This window comes from Ornithorhynchus anatinus, chromosome X1 (assembly GCF_004115215.2).
Source record: "Ornithorhynchus anatinus isolate Pmale09 chromosome X1, mOrnAna1.pri.v4, whole genome shotgun sequence".
Lineage (NCBI taxonomy): Eukaryota > Metazoa > Chordata > Mammalia > Monotremata > Ornithorhynchidae > Ornithorhynchus > Ornithorhynchus anatinus.
This window is the reverse complement of record NC_041749.1, coordinates 28401893-28418056: the sequence shown is the minus strand read 5'-3', so window position 1 is coordinate 28418056 and position 16164 is coordinate 28401893. Positions and strand designations below refer to the sequence as shown.

At 39.8% G+C, this 16164-nt stretch overlaps 1 long non-coding RNA gene across 1 annotated transcript in view; it reads left to right on the top strand.

Moving 5' to 3' along the window:
• The first annotated feature begins 2061 nt into the window (after positions 1–2061).
• The window catches only part of LOC114806479, a 206449-nt gene continuing 192346 nt past the window's right edge, over positions 2062–16164 (top strand). The window contains exon 1 of the long non-coding RNA XR_003754527.1: positions 2062–2173. This is a non-coding gene — a long non-coding RNA (uncharacterized LOC114806479). The remainder of the gene's footprint in view (positions 2174–16164) is intronic.

Here is a 16164-nt window from a genome sequence, read left to right as displayed (position 1 = left end):
TTCTAGCCCTGCTAGTGTAACAGCCGAAGGATCACTGAGCACTTAGATGTATGTTTCCTTTTTAACTCATCTAATTTTAAGGACTTGGGTTTTAATCCCACCTCTGACACTTGTCTGCTGTGTGACCTTGGGGAAGCCACTTAATTTCCCTGGGCCTCAATGCCCTCATCTGTAAAATGGGGATTAAGACAATGTTAGGTCCTGAAGGAAATACTATGTAGCTCTTGGAGCCTCAATTGATTTAGATTTTATCTTCTGTGACATCTTTCTTAGGGTCTGCAAGGAAGAAGAAAGTAAATATAACTGTAAGGACAGGGATTGGATGGTAAATTTTTTCATTTTCCACCTAGACTGGAAGCTAGCTACTTAAACACATAGCTGCCTCGTGGCCTTCTCTTAGCTTATTTTGGTTCATTTTTTGAAGTAGAACTTCCTCTTTCCTTATCATATTTCCTAACTCCTATGTATCAAAGATTTGAGGGCAAAAAGAAAAGTCAATTTTCCATTTGTTTTGATTCTAAAGCCCTATAACAGTATACCTCTTTAGAAGAAGAAAAAAAAATCAGACCTGACCCTATACAGAGAAGGACGAGTCAGAGACAAGTCACATTCTGAGGCAATGATAAGTCAGATACAAGACACGTAATAAGATCCAGACAAGTTACAGACAAGAAGCATATTTTAATAAAATGTAGAGGAATGAAATAGAGGTTCACTCCACCCTTTCTAAAAGGAATCTCTACAAAAGAACACCAACTGATTATTAACTCCTCATTGGCTTTCTGGAGCCAGCGAAGTTTTTAATACATTTCTTAATCCTGTTTTTCCTTTTAAAATTGTCTCATACTATTTAATAATTGGGATACAGCAGCTACAAGAGAGGCCACAGAGTCAGATCAGGAGTAACTGCCCAAATTTGTATGTACAAAACAAACCTGACCTCTCTGTATAAGTAATCTGCATTTTAGAAGTCCACTAAATAGTTGCCTTTCAAGGTGTTTTTAATTTCAATTCTTAAGTCCATTTAAAAGTAGCATTTTATTGAAGTTTTAGATTTCTGTTAAAAGAATTGCAGTGAACATACTAAGGAGAAAAGTTACTACTTACTATATGCCAGCCACTGTGCTAAGCACTGGAGTAGATAATAAGATAGTTATTTCAGATACAGTTCCTGTCAAAAATTGAGAGAAGGCATCTTGTCCTTATTTTACAAATGAGGGAAATGAGGTACAGAGAGGATAAATGACCTGTCCAAAGTCACACAGGAGGTTAATGGCAAAGCTTGACCTAACTCTGGTCTCCTGACTCCCAGGCTTATAGTCTTTCCAGTAGGAAATGTATTATTAATATTCCAGCTGTGATGATAACTGACAAATCTGTGGAAATTCTTCTAAACTCATGGTATGATATCTCCAGGATCCTGACCTGAAGGAACCCAATTTTGTTTGATCTCGGGGCTGGGCTACACTGGGTGTAAGACCACCTGGGATTTCCAGCTGAATCACTTTACCATCATCACTGCTACTAACTATCTTTCACCACTTCAGGTAAGAGGCTAACAATGAAGGTCTTTCTTCCTTCCCCACAGTCTATGAACAAGGGTCTTAAAGTTGGATTGTAACTTCTAACCTAGGGCAGAGGAGACAAGATAAAAAGTGTGAGTAAGGTATTTATCCATCTTCTGTTCTTTCCCTTTCTCAGCTGGCACACCAGCCTCACTCAGTGACACAGAAAATATGGTAACAGTAACTTTGCCCGTAGCTAATATCTTTGACCCAGCTTTCTCTAAGTCCGTCAGTTCAGTTTGAAAATGGGAAATATCACTGGTAAAATCTGAAAGCCTAATTCAATGTTCCACACCTGCCCTTCATTCCATCACCTTGGGATACAAATGTTGACCCTGGCAGTTCTTTGGCCTGTTCTGGTTTTCCAGGTGAATGCTTTTTAAATTTGTAGCTTAACCTAGGGCAAAATAACACAGAGAATTGAAAGTCCGGAGTGGAGACTTTAGACTGTGCTGTGTGGGCCCTTCAGTGTGCTTTTCCTAGTTCTCCTAAATGTTCTTTACTGACTCTACCACATTACAAGAACCAGGAGCCTTCCTGCTGGTCCTTTGGGGTACCTTGTGGGATTTCCATTTCCTAAATATGCTGCCACACTTCACCATGAGTAGGTGAGTAACTTCCAATTTCCTGATTTTTACTTATTCTCTTCAGTTGACATTTAGGCTATTTTAGGCACATATTTGCCACTAATTTAATGTCTGTTAATGATGCCTATAATACCTGGGAGAGAACTAACTTTGGAATTGAAGGAGAGTCAATTCTGGAGTTGCAATTGGTCACATTCTCATCTGTTTTCCTACATTTGGGATGTGTGGGGAGTGGGTAATCTAACTTCTCAGCTACTGTGAATTTAGGGGCATGAGTGGTGACATTGCTCATACAGAAATACTTTTTCTGCTTCCAAATGAAGACAATTTCAGGCATTTTATTTTTTTGACAGTTTCAATAGTTGCAAAACAATTTATCTAAAAGAACAAAATACCACTGCCAAGTTTTTCAAAACTCCTTTTTCATATACAAAACCCACTGTAACTTTATAAGCAAGCAAACAAAAAAGCCTTTATGCATATCTTATTAGCTCATTTCCTTTGATTTTGGTGAGTGATGTCATTGGGCCCAGCTGTTGTGTTTCTACAGATGATTTCCCTTACTCATGTTTCAGCAAGTCATTTCTGTCCCTAATGGAATTACTTTGACTCAAACCCAGAATTTTTCACGGTTCACCTCTTCTATCAGCTGACACCAAGGGGTTTTCAGTTCAAACAAGGAAAACCCATAATGGCAATTAAATGCATTTTTCTAAACCTATATTTTGAGATATATACCTTATTCTTCTTGATTTGTTTGCTCAGTAATCCACAACCCAAATATTTTCTACAAAATTGTGCAAAGTAGAAAAAAATGTGTAATAAATTGCTAGTATTGGGTTCTTAACTGTAATGCTTTAACTTGTTCTCTGCAGAAGAGATATGGAAGTGAAGCATTTTGGGGACATTTGGCTAGACAGACAATTGAAAGGAGTTTTTTCTACTTTTAAAGCCCAGGTTTCCTATCTGATCTATCTTTATCTACCCTGCTGCTCTTCTTTAGGAGGGAGAGCATGGCATGAGCTTTCTAAGAGATTTGTTCAGAGTTGTTTGCCTTCCTAAGCATTCATTTAAACTTCTTATTTTACAGAATGTGAAAAGTCTTCACATAAGATATGGTTTTAGTGCCCTTGTACATAGTTATGTAAGTTAGTCTATGATTGTATCAATATTGAACATCAGAGCTTTTTGGCCACTGAAGGAGGTTTTTGTTTTGAATACATTTAATAGAACACTTTGATTTGGGTGACTGAAAACTTTTGGTTCTTGAGAGCAGTCAACTGGCCTTGAAGATGAATTTCTGGGGTTTGAAGAATGGTAGCTACATCTGGTATATGGAGTAATAAGTGGTATTAAGTATTAAGCATTTACTATGAGCCAAGAACTGTTCTAAGCACTGGGGTAGATACTAATCAGTTCAGATGAATAAGGTATAATGTAAATGGGAATTTATTGCCAATATTTGATTAGGGAATAAGAACCAAGAGTCTGGAAAAATCTTACTTTCCTAGCTACTTAGCTTTTTTTTTTCCCCTGACAAAGTGGCCATCCTTAAAGTTATGTTTGTGCTTTTCTAGAGTGTTCAATCAAGAATTAGTAAATACAAAATATAATCCCACACCCTCACATCTACATAAAGTAGCTTTGTTCTAGTTCAAGCTTGTAAATACAAGCGTGTCTTTCTCTCTATTCTGAATTTTCCAAGGGCCTAATACAGTTCCACTGTTCCAAATGACTGCCCAATAAATGCAACACTATTACTTGGTTTCCCTCTCCAGCATCATTCACCAATATCTCTGGAAAAAATAGCAACAAAATATTAAAGTATTTCTGACTTTCAAATGTCATACCACTTTATGACCAAGATTATAAAAATATTAGGTATAGAGTTAGCAGCCTTCTCAATTTCAGTGGATAGATACTCAACTGCTTAAAATAAAACCCAGGAACAATAGAGTCTGTGGAAAGACAGAAGAGGAGAATTGAATAGAAGGAGCTGTTCATTTGAGTCCAGCTAAAATGGCTCCATAAAATAAGTAATCTTATCAGAATACATCTGGCTTGTTTTTGTTTTTTAAAGTATAATCTGAGATAGTTGCAGTGATGCTGGAATAAACGGGATTCCTTTAGTAAATCCTAGGACAAAATAGGATCTCTGAAGGTCATCCTTGAAAAATCAAAACCCCTATGTTCCATGGGGATAGCCATCATAGCATGAGTGGAATGTGGTGGAATGAACATTAATTATGAATTCTCAGCCCAGCTCCATCACAGGCATAATGTGATCTGAGAGCAAAACTGGCTTCAGGCAATAAGCAAGGTAACAGAGTACAGTCAGTCCAAAAAATCCTTTCTTTGTTAATGTGCCAAGGTTGAAAATCTTCACACTCAGTACTCAACTTCCATTGAGAGTGTGAAAGACAGAGAGAGAGAGAGAGAGTGTGTGTGTGTATGTGTGTGTGAGAGAGAGAGAAAGTTGCCCCAAGGGCTATAATTTGTGTTAAAGTACAAGATCACTAAATAAGGGCTTGAAAGCATAATTCATCCCAAGTATTTAATGAGCATTTACTGGCTGAAGAGCAATGGACTAGCCACATGGAAGCAAAGTAGAAGACAGTCTCTGTCCATAAGATGCTTACACTCTAATAAGGGCATGCATATGAGGAAGAAAAGAAAATTCCAAGTCACAAGAAAGAATAAACAGTTATACACATGAGTGCTAATGGTGGCTGAAGTTAAGTGGGGATTAGTTGGGAAATGCTTCCTGGAGAGGTGGTTTTTAGAAAGGCTTTGAAGGTAGGAAATGATATGGTTTGGCAGGTTTGAAGGAGTTCTGCATAATGGGGAGGGTCTGTGCAATGAGATGTGTTGTAAAAGAGGGAATTACAGGTATGAAGTTAACTTGAGAGGAGTGAAGAGTACAAGCCAGAATAAGAATGTGGAAAAGTTAAAAGAGGTCATTGGTGAGAACTTTGAAACCAAAAGTCACTTGTTTGGTATGGAGAGAATCAGAAGGATTTTGAGGCAATTTGTTTTAGGGTGTGCCTTGAAATGGAGCTCGAAACTTTTTCTAAGCATTAGCAGAGTACTTAAACATCAAAGGTATTCAAGTGCCTATTGTGTAAATACCACTGTACTGATCACTTCTGAGAGTTCAATACAACAGAGTTGGGCAATAGAACATCTAGAACAAAATATTACCAAATCTGTGGCCTCGTTCATTTTCTTTGCTTCAAATTTTTCAAGTTGTGGGCAATGTGTTTTACTTCCAGTTATATGCTTCCTGAGCACCCAATACAATGCTATACCCCATTACCCTCATAGCCATTCAGATACTATTGATGATGCTCAATTAAAATATCCCAATTTAGGGTGTGCCCGTATCAGGTTTGCCCAACATCTGACATGTCCTAATAGCTCCATCTCCTGCGTCCCTCTGGGACTGATTGCTGAGGTGGAAAAATGAGGGTATGTAAGATCTCTGTATGTGGGTGTTCTTTGTTCATTTAAATTTGAGGGTTATTTGCAGGGCCTGAAAGTTATGGACTGTTTTTTGGCCTATGTATAAACTTACCTACTGAAGCTCCATTTAGCAAGAAAAAGTGAGATGATTAAGTTTGGGATATGGGAACATGTCATCAACCCCTACCTTAAATTTAGATTTCCCAGGGAAGGTGGAATTTAACAAGAGGGAAGGATGACAGTAATAGCTCAATCAATGAATAACACATGTCTTGGTATCAATCAGATTTTCTGTCCAAAAGGCACTGCCTCTTGTTGCTCAGTGCCCTGCTCTATCTGTCTCTACCAAGGCCAAGCTGCCCCTGGCCTTAGCAGCAGCTCTGCCTCCTGGCCCTGTCCTGGGGAGGATCTCCATCCCAGAGTGCTAGAAAGTCCTGCTTCTCATGATTTTGGGACTCAGATGATCCCAAGTACCATGGCTCAGTGGAAAAAGCCTGGGCTTGGGAGTTAAAGGTCATGGATTCTAATCCCAACTCAGCCACTTATCAGCTGTGTGACCTTGGGCAAGTCACCTAAATTATCTGTGCCTCAGTTATCTCATCTGTAAATTGGGGATTAAGACTGTGAGCCCTTTGTGGGACAACCTGATTACCTCGTTCCCCCCAGTGCTTAGAACAGTGTTTGGCACATAGTAAGTGCTAAACAAATGCTATCATCATTATTATTATTATGATAAATTAAGAGGTGGAGTATCCTTGCTTTCTATTAGGATTAGTTTTCAATGATTATAAAAACCTATTGGAAATATTCTCCCCATTAAGGGGATGAGCAAATTTCAGAAGAAATCTCACCTGCATGTAGTCATAGAGCAAGAATTGCTTAATCTGTTTATTCCTTTTCTTTGAGGTTTGCATAATGCAATTTTTTTGGTTATAAATTTGAATTATTTCTAGAGTTAGGGTGATATTTTAGTAATAGGGAATTTCCTGACCCACCTCCATGCTTGTTAAAACTAAACATTGGCTCTATACAATTGTACAATATATTGATCTAAAAGCTTTGTTCCTCATAGAAAGGCACTTAAAGCCTGAAGTTCACAATCCCTGATTCAGCTTTTGTCCCCGGACATTTGCTGGTTTGGGAATCCATATACTGCTTGGTTACCTCTCATTATAACACCAAGATGGTGATGATTGATGATAGTGAGAGAGAATGAATTGTCCTTAGGTGCCTTGCTAGAGAGAATCTAATCTTTTGGAAGTGCCATTGTGTGTGTGTGTGTGTGTGTCTGTGTGTGTGAGAGACCATTTCACACCTAAATTAAACAAGGTTATGTTTTTTGTTTTTGTTTCTCTTTAACTGTTCTTAGATGTGGACAATTTTGTATCGTATATTCTTGTGAAAGTCTTGGAACTTTCTGGGGAATAGACTGTACTGCTTGTATGTCTTATGAAAGAGGCTTTTAATTCACCAAGCATGTTATTGACTTTTCAGGAAGGCAGCATTGAGGTGCTAACTGATTACTAACAATAACACTGTAAGAGATTAGTTTGGTCTATAACTCAGTGCTGTGTGGGGGTGGGGATACATCAGTGCTGAAAGTAATTGGAAAAAAAAAGTCTCCAGGCAGCAGGGAGGTGGCTTCCAGCTTCTGTCTCCCCAGAGGGGATAGGTTTTCAGAGAGATGGAGGGCAATGGAAGTGGGGTGCAGCAGGGTACAGGGAATGTCATTTGCTCTTTCCTCTGCAGCACCTATACACTTAGATCTGTTGTACCTGAGAGGTAGCATGGTGTACTGAATAGACCACAGGCCTGGGGGAGACAGAAGGTCATGGGTTCTAATCCCAGGTCTACCACTTGTCTGCTGTGTGACCTTGGACAAGTCACCTCACATCTCTGTGTCTGAGTTATCTCATCTGTAAAATGGGGATTGAGACTGTGAGCCCCACATAGGAGAGGGACTGTGTCCAGCTAGATTTGCTTGTATCCATCCCAGTGCTTAGTATAGTGCCTAGCACATAGTAAGCACTTAGCAAATACCATCATCATTCTCCCCACAGCACTTATGTATGTACTCATAACTCACTTTCATGTAAACTTTGCTGTGTATGGGAATGTGTTGTACTCTCCCAAGTGCCTCATGCCGTACACGCAGTAAGTGCTCAATAAATATGACTGATGTCTGTCTCCCCCTCTAGACTCTAAGCTACTCATGGACTGGGAACATGTGTACTTAATCTAGTGCTCTGTAGTCTCCCAAGTGCTTAATACAGAGCCCTGCACACAGTAAACACTCAAATACTACTGATTGAGAGGCCAGGCTATGGCTGCTGGTGATCAAAGACATGGCAGGCATCAGGGCCCAGGCAACACTGCCTCCAACCCACCTCCTTCACAGTCCCTTTCTGAATGGACATTATGTGGAGTGTCTTTATGTGAGAACCAAGTTCAGGCCAGTTCCTTCTTCCTTCTTCACGAGAAAACTCTACTATTTGGAGCAGAAATCTCTTCAGTTACTGCTACAAATTTAACCAGCACAATGCTCCAGCAGGCAAGGGCAAGGACAAAACCAAGGATGATTAGGTATTGCTCCTGGCCTGACTCTGCTGGGTAAGTATTCGTGACAACTGGGCTGGGTGGTTATATATTCTGCATGGCAGCATCTGTAGAGTAAAGATGGGCCTAGTTTCTCTTCTTTCATTTCTTTTCTGTCATTTCTCTTGGCTCTTCTCTTAATGAAGTCTTACTAAATGAAGTCTTACTAAAATCCTTTTTTCACTATCCCCTCCTTCCTCCACTTATATTTACCTCCCTTCAGGGTCACCTATGCACTTGAGTATGTACCTCTTAAACGCACTGATTATCTCCTAACGCAGCCCCACATCAGTCTTAAGCCCTTCACTACCCCAGACCCACAGAACAGTATGTACAAGTCCTTATCTGTAATATATTTTAATGTCTGTCTCCCCAGTGAGGGTTAAAGTCCTTGAGAGCAGGAATTGTCTACCAAATCTATTGTATTTTCCTGAACAATGAATACAGTGCTCTGCACATACTAAGTGCTCAATAAATACTGTTAATTGATTGAAGAGCTTTTCATTTGAAGGAACACTCCTGATGGATACTCAGAGAACCAGTGAAAACACATGCTAATGGTCTAGCAGCTGGCAGAGACTAAGGGTTGTGAGTGGAGGTATCTCCATTCTTCCTCTTGCATAGGTTACCTGGAATCTCATCTATCATGTTTTGCACGTAAAGAGTTTTCTACATGTGGTTCTGTTTTTGAGACCCATACCCTTTTTAATCCAAAAAATTTATCACCTCATAGCAGTCTCCAAGAGATATGGTCACGAGGGATGAGTTGAAAAGTAGCATTTACTAGCAAGCTTTCTTCAAGTTGAGAGAACTTTGAAATTTAATGTAAAATTTGGAGCTAGGATGGGGCAGATTTTCTGGTTGTTGAAATGAGGACAGGGATCCCTTGTTATAATTTTCTTGTAGCACTTTATCCACACTTGAATTTTAATGCTGGCACTTTTGTAGAGTAAATATGAGAGATGCAAGCTTACCATGGTTTTAAACCCTTCTCTTTCTCTCCTTTTGAAGTTTTTTGACTTGAATAGTAAAAGTATTTCAATTTAGCATTACTTTGAATTATATATTCATAAATAATGCCAACTATCATAGTCAGTTTTCTTAGTCAAGATAACATTTTGGAAATTGAGTGTTTGCATCTAGCCAGTAACAAACTTACCCTTTTATCATTAACATATATGTACATTACTATTTGATTGTATAACTTCTGCTTTTTAATCACTGTTTTAAGATCTATTTATGTTTCCTTGGCCAATTTTGGGTGATCTTGGATGCACTTTACTTTGTTCTCTATTGGAAGCAATGTTTCATTTAGTGCTTTTTCTGATTAACATTCCATTTTCACAGTATCAATTAAGAATACGCATCATGTAAAAGCCGAATGATGGAATAATGGCATTTTTGGACACTCAGGGTGGGTTTTTATTTTTAAATGAAGTTCAAACCAAAAGTAATGACTTCTGGTTGGTAAGATACAGTGGAACTGGCAGGTGTGCGTTTGGAAGGCTTCTTGCAAACTCAAGTGAATTTCATGAGCAGAGAGGTTCCAGAAGATACCTATTTAAAATTATCTAAGTTGTGATTTAACTGCTAGTTGAAATAGAATAAAGGCAGGAATTTGACCTACTGCTATTGAAATAACTCAACATGAGCGTGTTCTATTTGCTGCCTGGCTATCCTCAGCAATACCAGATGCCTTCCAAAGGCAAAATTTTGGGGTTTCTACCCGTTCTCTAACTACTCCCTAAATATACAAGTGGTTGCTTGGGTAAGTAATTTCATCTATTTTTTTCCCCATCTATAAAATAGATTTAACAATAATATTGGCCCTGTCTGCCTAGTATAGGGTAAGGAGTAACCCAAGTGCTATTTCCTGAGCCCTGTGCCCAATGTAATGGTTCTGGATACTAAAAAGAAAGCACTCTTCACCTCCAACCAAAACTGTGGGGCCGGGCCGGGCCTGATAACTGTGAGCTCTCAAAACAGGTGCTGCATCTCACTTCAGGCCTGGCTGTTGGTTAAGGTCAGGGAAACTGTGACATTCTTCCAGGAATGATGTGAGATGTTAGGGCAAATATGTATGGCAAAAACACAACCACAGGTCCTCTTGATGCTTTTGAGCCTTCAATGTTAAGCCCAAGGGCAGAACTTGAACATGCACATGTGGGTAGGGATCCTGGATTAAAAGGGTTTGTGGAATTGCAAAATATATTCTTTGGAATACTTATCATGTTAAATAAAAGAGCAAGGCTGCCAAATGAAAGAGGAAAATGAGCCTAGATTGAAATACTCTGCATTGGAAAAGAGAACCCAATGTGGGCAGAGATAGTGAACCCAGAAAGAGTAGGCTAACTAGGCAGAGTTTCTTGTCCTGACACCTGGAAGGTAATTAGGCCTATCTGGAAACTCTATGCCAGCTGTCTGTATTTTTTGACTATCAGTGCAAATACATTATTTACAAGTCAATTGCAGATAGGGAACCCAAGTTAGACTTAAATCTAGTTGCGTTCTAAAAGATCCAACTAATATTACATATCTACATATGGAAAAAATAAAGGAATACAAACTCCTATGACTGTGGATATTATAACTATAGAAAGAAAGAAATTGATGTTGTTTAAACTGCCAGAAGATCATTTCCCTGCATTTTCTCTCTCTCCCCCGTACCCCCCACAAGTCCAAGGATTAATTGAAATCAGAGCTCTGTGCCCTATTAGCACACTTTTGGCAGAGCTGGTTTTGGCATTGTTTTCTTACCAGTTTGCTGATTAGTGTTAGTACTAATCATCTGTGTGTGGAAACACAAAACAGAAAGAAGAGAAAAGAGGAAAACAACAGACAGTGAAATTGTTAGAATAATTCAAAATGTTTTCAACAGAAATCAGCAACCCCAAAGCCTCAACCACAACATATGCTTAGCAAACCAAATGCTGGGTCCTCACAGGGATGGAGAGAGGCCTCTTCCCCAACCTCTTGGCAAAGTCCTTATGTTTTTCTTTTTATCCAGAGACTGGCTCCTGGCCCGAGGGGGCAGATTAAATTTGCTGATGTCAACAGTCCTTTTTTGTCTATCAACTGTTGTCACATAGTCATGCTGTGTAACCTGGTGAAGTAAAGGGATAATTAAAGTTTTACATTGGTCCACGATTTAGTGTCCTCAATAGAGTGTGTCTACTTTCCATTTGGAGATTCCTAACGTTGACAAACTAGTAATAATGTTGGTATTTGTTAAGCGCTTACTATGTGCCGAGCACTGTTCGAAGCGCTGAGGTAGACACAGGGGACTCAGGTTGTCCCACGTGGGGCTCACAGTCTTAATCCTCATTTCACAGATGAGGTAACTGAGGCACCGAGAAGTTAAGTGACTTGCCCAAAGTCACACAGCTGACAAGTGGCCGAGCCGGGATTCGAACCCATGACCTCTTACTCCAAAGCCCGTGCTCTTTCCACTGAGCCATGCTGCTTCTATGACTTGAAGCACTTAGCCACTCTTTCCAAATATAGGAGGATCAAGGGCAAAGATGAATTGATCAGTAGTATCTATTGAATACCTATTGTATGTCACACATTTCACTAAGTCATTGGGAGAATACTGATAGGATTAGTACATATAATATCCTTCCCTTAAGGAGTGTACAGTCTAGTGCAAAGACAGTTGCTAAAATGAAGTACAAGTAGGAAAGCAGGAGAGTGTGAACATGTTTATAGAAGTTTCTTCTGGGGTGTGAATGTACAGATGTTTAGGTGTGCGGAAGTGACAGTTGGGAGTGGAGAAGGATATAGAACGGGGAAAGGAGACTAATCAGAAAGCACCCACTAAATGTGATTTCAGAAGGGCTTTCATGTTAGAGAACAGTGATCTGTCTAATGTTATCCAACTTTGGCTTCTCAAACATTGTCCTCTCCTTGTTCTCCTATCTTTCTGGCTGCTCAGTCTATCTCTTTCATGGGCTCCTCCTCTGCCTCCCATCCCCTAATGGCGGGGGGGAAGCGTCCCTCAAGGTTCAGCTCTGGGTCCCTTCTTTTCCCCATGTACACCCACTCCCTTGGAAAACTAATTTGCTCACAAGGCTTCAACTATCACCTCTATGCTGATGACACCAAAATCTATATCTCCAGCCCAGATCTCTCTACCACTCTGCAGTCTTGCATTTCCTTCTGCCTTCAAGACATCTCTACTTGGATATCCTTTCATCATCTCAAACTTAATATGGCTAAAACTGAACTTCTTATCTTCCCACCCATTTTCCATCACTGTTGACATCACCACCATCCTTCCTGTCTCATAAGTCCGTAACCTTGGCATTATCTTTGACTCTTCTCTCTCGTTCCACTCATGTATTCAAGCAGTCACTAAAATCTGTCATTTCTCCTTCACAGTATCACCAAATTCTGCCTCTTCCTCTCCATCCAAGCTGCTACCACATTAATGCAAGTACTTATCCTATCCTGTCTTGAGTATTGTTTCAGCCGCCTTGCAGGCCTCCCTGCCTCCTGTCTCTCCCAACTCCAGTCCATTCTGCTGCCTGAATCATTTTCCTTCAAAAATATTCAGACCGTGTTACCCCACTCCTCAAGAAACTCCCGTGGTTGCCCATTCACCTCCACATCAAACAAAAACTCCTCACCCTTGGCTTTAAAGCATTTAATCACCTTGCCCCTTCCTATCTTACCTCACTACTCTCACACTACAATCCCGCCCACACACTTCATTCCTTTAATGCTAACCTTCTCACTATACCTCAATCTCATCTATCTCACTGCTGACCACTCGCCCACATCCTACCTCTGGCCTGAAACTTCTCCCTCCTCATATCAGACAGATAATTTTCCTTTTCCTTTTCCCAGACTGAGTTCCCCTTTCCCCAGACTGAGCTCCCCTTTTCCCTCTGCTCCCTCTACCCCCTGCTTCACCTCTCCGCAGATAAACCCTCTTCTCACCTCTTTCCCTCTGCTCCTCCCCCTCTCCCGTCCCATGCCCTTAGCACTGTACTTGTCTGCTTGTACTTGTACTTGTATATATCTTCATCACCCTATTTATTTTATTTAATGAGATGTACATCACCCTGATTCTATTTATTTGCTATTGTTTTAATGAGATGTTCTTACCCTTGCCTCTATTTATTGCCATTGTTCTTGTCTGTCTGTCTCCCTCGATTAGACTGTAAGCCCGTCAAAGGGCAGGGACTGTCTCTATCTGTTACTGATTTGTACATTCCAAGCACTTAGTACAGTGCTCTGCACATAGTAAGCGCTCAAAAAATACTATTGAATGAATGAATAAATAATTGCTCTACTCCACTTCAAAGCCTTATTGAAGGCACATCTCCTCCAAGAAGCCTTCCCTGACCAAGCCTTCCTCTACTCTTCTCCCACACCTTTCTGTGCCACTTTTACTTATTCCTTCATTCATTATCCCTTCTAGCCCCACAACACATATGTAGAAATCTGTAATTTATTTTATCTGTATTAATGTCTGTCTCCCCCTCTAGACTGTGAACTCATTGTCGGCAGGAATGTATTGTTATATTGTATTCTCCCAAGTAAATAGTACAGTGCTTTGCACATAGTAAATGCTCAAGGAATATGATTGAATGAATGAATGATGAGAAGGGGGAGGAAGTTCCAGAAAGAACATGAGCAAGATCAGTGGCAGGAAAGATGAGAATGGGGCACAGTGATATTAGCTGGAATGAAATAGAGTGCAAATTGGTACAGTGGGAGAAGAGTGAAGACAAGTAGGGGATAGCACCTTCCCCTCCACCCATGTCTCCCCATCATATAAAAACTTTCTTCCACCTCCACTGTACCATCAAGCTTTCTTTCCATTCCTCTCCAAGATCCTCAGAGGTCATCTATCTGACTACCTCCATTTATTCTCCTATAACTCCCTCTTTGATCCTCCTTCACTCTCCTGAGACTGCTTTCTCCAAAGTTACCAGCCACATCATTCTTGCCAAATCTAAGAGAATAAATTTAGCTCTAGTCCTCCTTGAACTTTCAGCTTCCTCTTGACAATATGAATCACTACCTTCTCGTGGAAACACTTTCTAATGTCAATTTTTCTGACCCTGTCCTCTACTGGTTTTCCTTTTACTATCAGGCCACTCCTCTGTCTCTTTCCCCAGTTCCTCCTCTGCCTTTCATGCCTAACTGTGGGTATTCCTCAAGCTTTGGTTCTAGGACCCCTTCCCTTCTCAATCTATACCCATTCCTTTGGGCAGCTTATCTTTTCCCACAGCTTCAATTCCCACTTCCATTTAGATGATTCACAAATCTGTCTTGCTACCTGCGACCTGTCTCACTTTCTGAAATTGAGAGGCAGTAGAGCAGCATTGCAGTTTAGCTCTGCTACTAATCTGATTTGTAATCCTGAGCAAATTTTCTTCAGTTTCAGGATTTTTAAATGAGTTTAATATTTACCCTACCCTGCCTTCCAGATCATGTGGCTGCACAGTGGGGGAGAAAAGAGTACCCTATATTTAAGCTATCATCAAAATATGAATGAGATTGTAAATTCCATGAGGCCAGAGACCCCATCTCTTACTCATGTGTACTCTCATAACTGCATAGTACAGTGCTCTGCTCCCAGGAAATGTTCAATATATACTACTGATAGATTACTTGCCTAAAGCCAGGATTGATTTTCTTTTTTATGAGGATTTAGGTTTATAAAGAATTTCATAGAGAAAAATAGATAAATGGAGAAGAATTATTACTGGATTGTTTAGGGCAAAAGAAAGGCTAGTGACCAGAAAGCAAGGGAAGAAATTGGGGTCACACATTGATAAATGGACAGTCTCAGAAGCATTTTGCCAGGTTTTATCTTTAAGAACATGGAACTCCATTCCTTTCTGTCCACTGTTACCTGAAAATCAGGCGTGGGGACTGGAAATCGTTTTATTGAAACACTTGGATTTGTTTTTTATTCCAATTTTCTAAAATGCCTAAACACCATATACCCATTTGGTCTTTTGCCATCATTATTACTTTGCCAGAGACAGCAGCACAACTAAACTTCAAAATTGCAAAGTGTATTTGAAGCAGATTCCTGTTTTGTTGGGAAGGCCTTCTAGTTTCTCCTCCAAAATGTTCCTTGGTCACCTCTCCAGGGCTCTTCCCTTCAACAGTTGATACATGTTAGCACTTTGGATATCATTGACAAAGCACCAGAAATTCTATGGTGTATAAGTAAATTGATGTAACAAACATCTGATATACTTTGAGTGGCTGTGGCAAAATGATCCATTATAATTTATGCAATATACAATGGGAGACATCTGATGTGAAGTCAACAACTGAAGTGCAATGAATAATTCAGCACATGGATCAATCGCATCATCTTACATGGCATGGTACTGCTATTTTTACGTAATGGCAAAGTGAAATTTAAATTGATGTCATAAATAAGCATCTGTCACTTGTCACAAAATGGATCCTAGATTTATGAGTAGCATATGTTAGGGACTAATGTGATACTCTTTTTTTCACACAATTAAAATTTCCTATTTATTATACAGGTAGACTTATTACACCACTAATATAAGATCTTAACATATGTGCTTGAATTGGATCTAATACTGAATGAGTTATCTTGTTTTCTCTTGAAAAAACACTGAATGCCTGTCTCATCATGAGGTATTTTAGTTGTATGTTATCATGGATGCTCCCAAAGACTAAAAAAAGGATTTAATAGGGTCCATTACCATCCATTAGAGGACTTGAAAAATGTATAGGTAGACCACTGTAGCTGTATGTGGGCTGAATGGACGGACAAGCAATACATGTGCTCCAAACTCAAGGTATGAATATGACCATTGGTTTGAAAAGTGTGCTTCAGACCTGCATAAAGAGTAACTACTGAGGGGTGAGGACTAGAGAAACCAGCCAGGTGCTGAGACAACAGTGCAGTGGTTCTAATGGAATAAGAAACCCAGCTACAAGTAACCCCATGA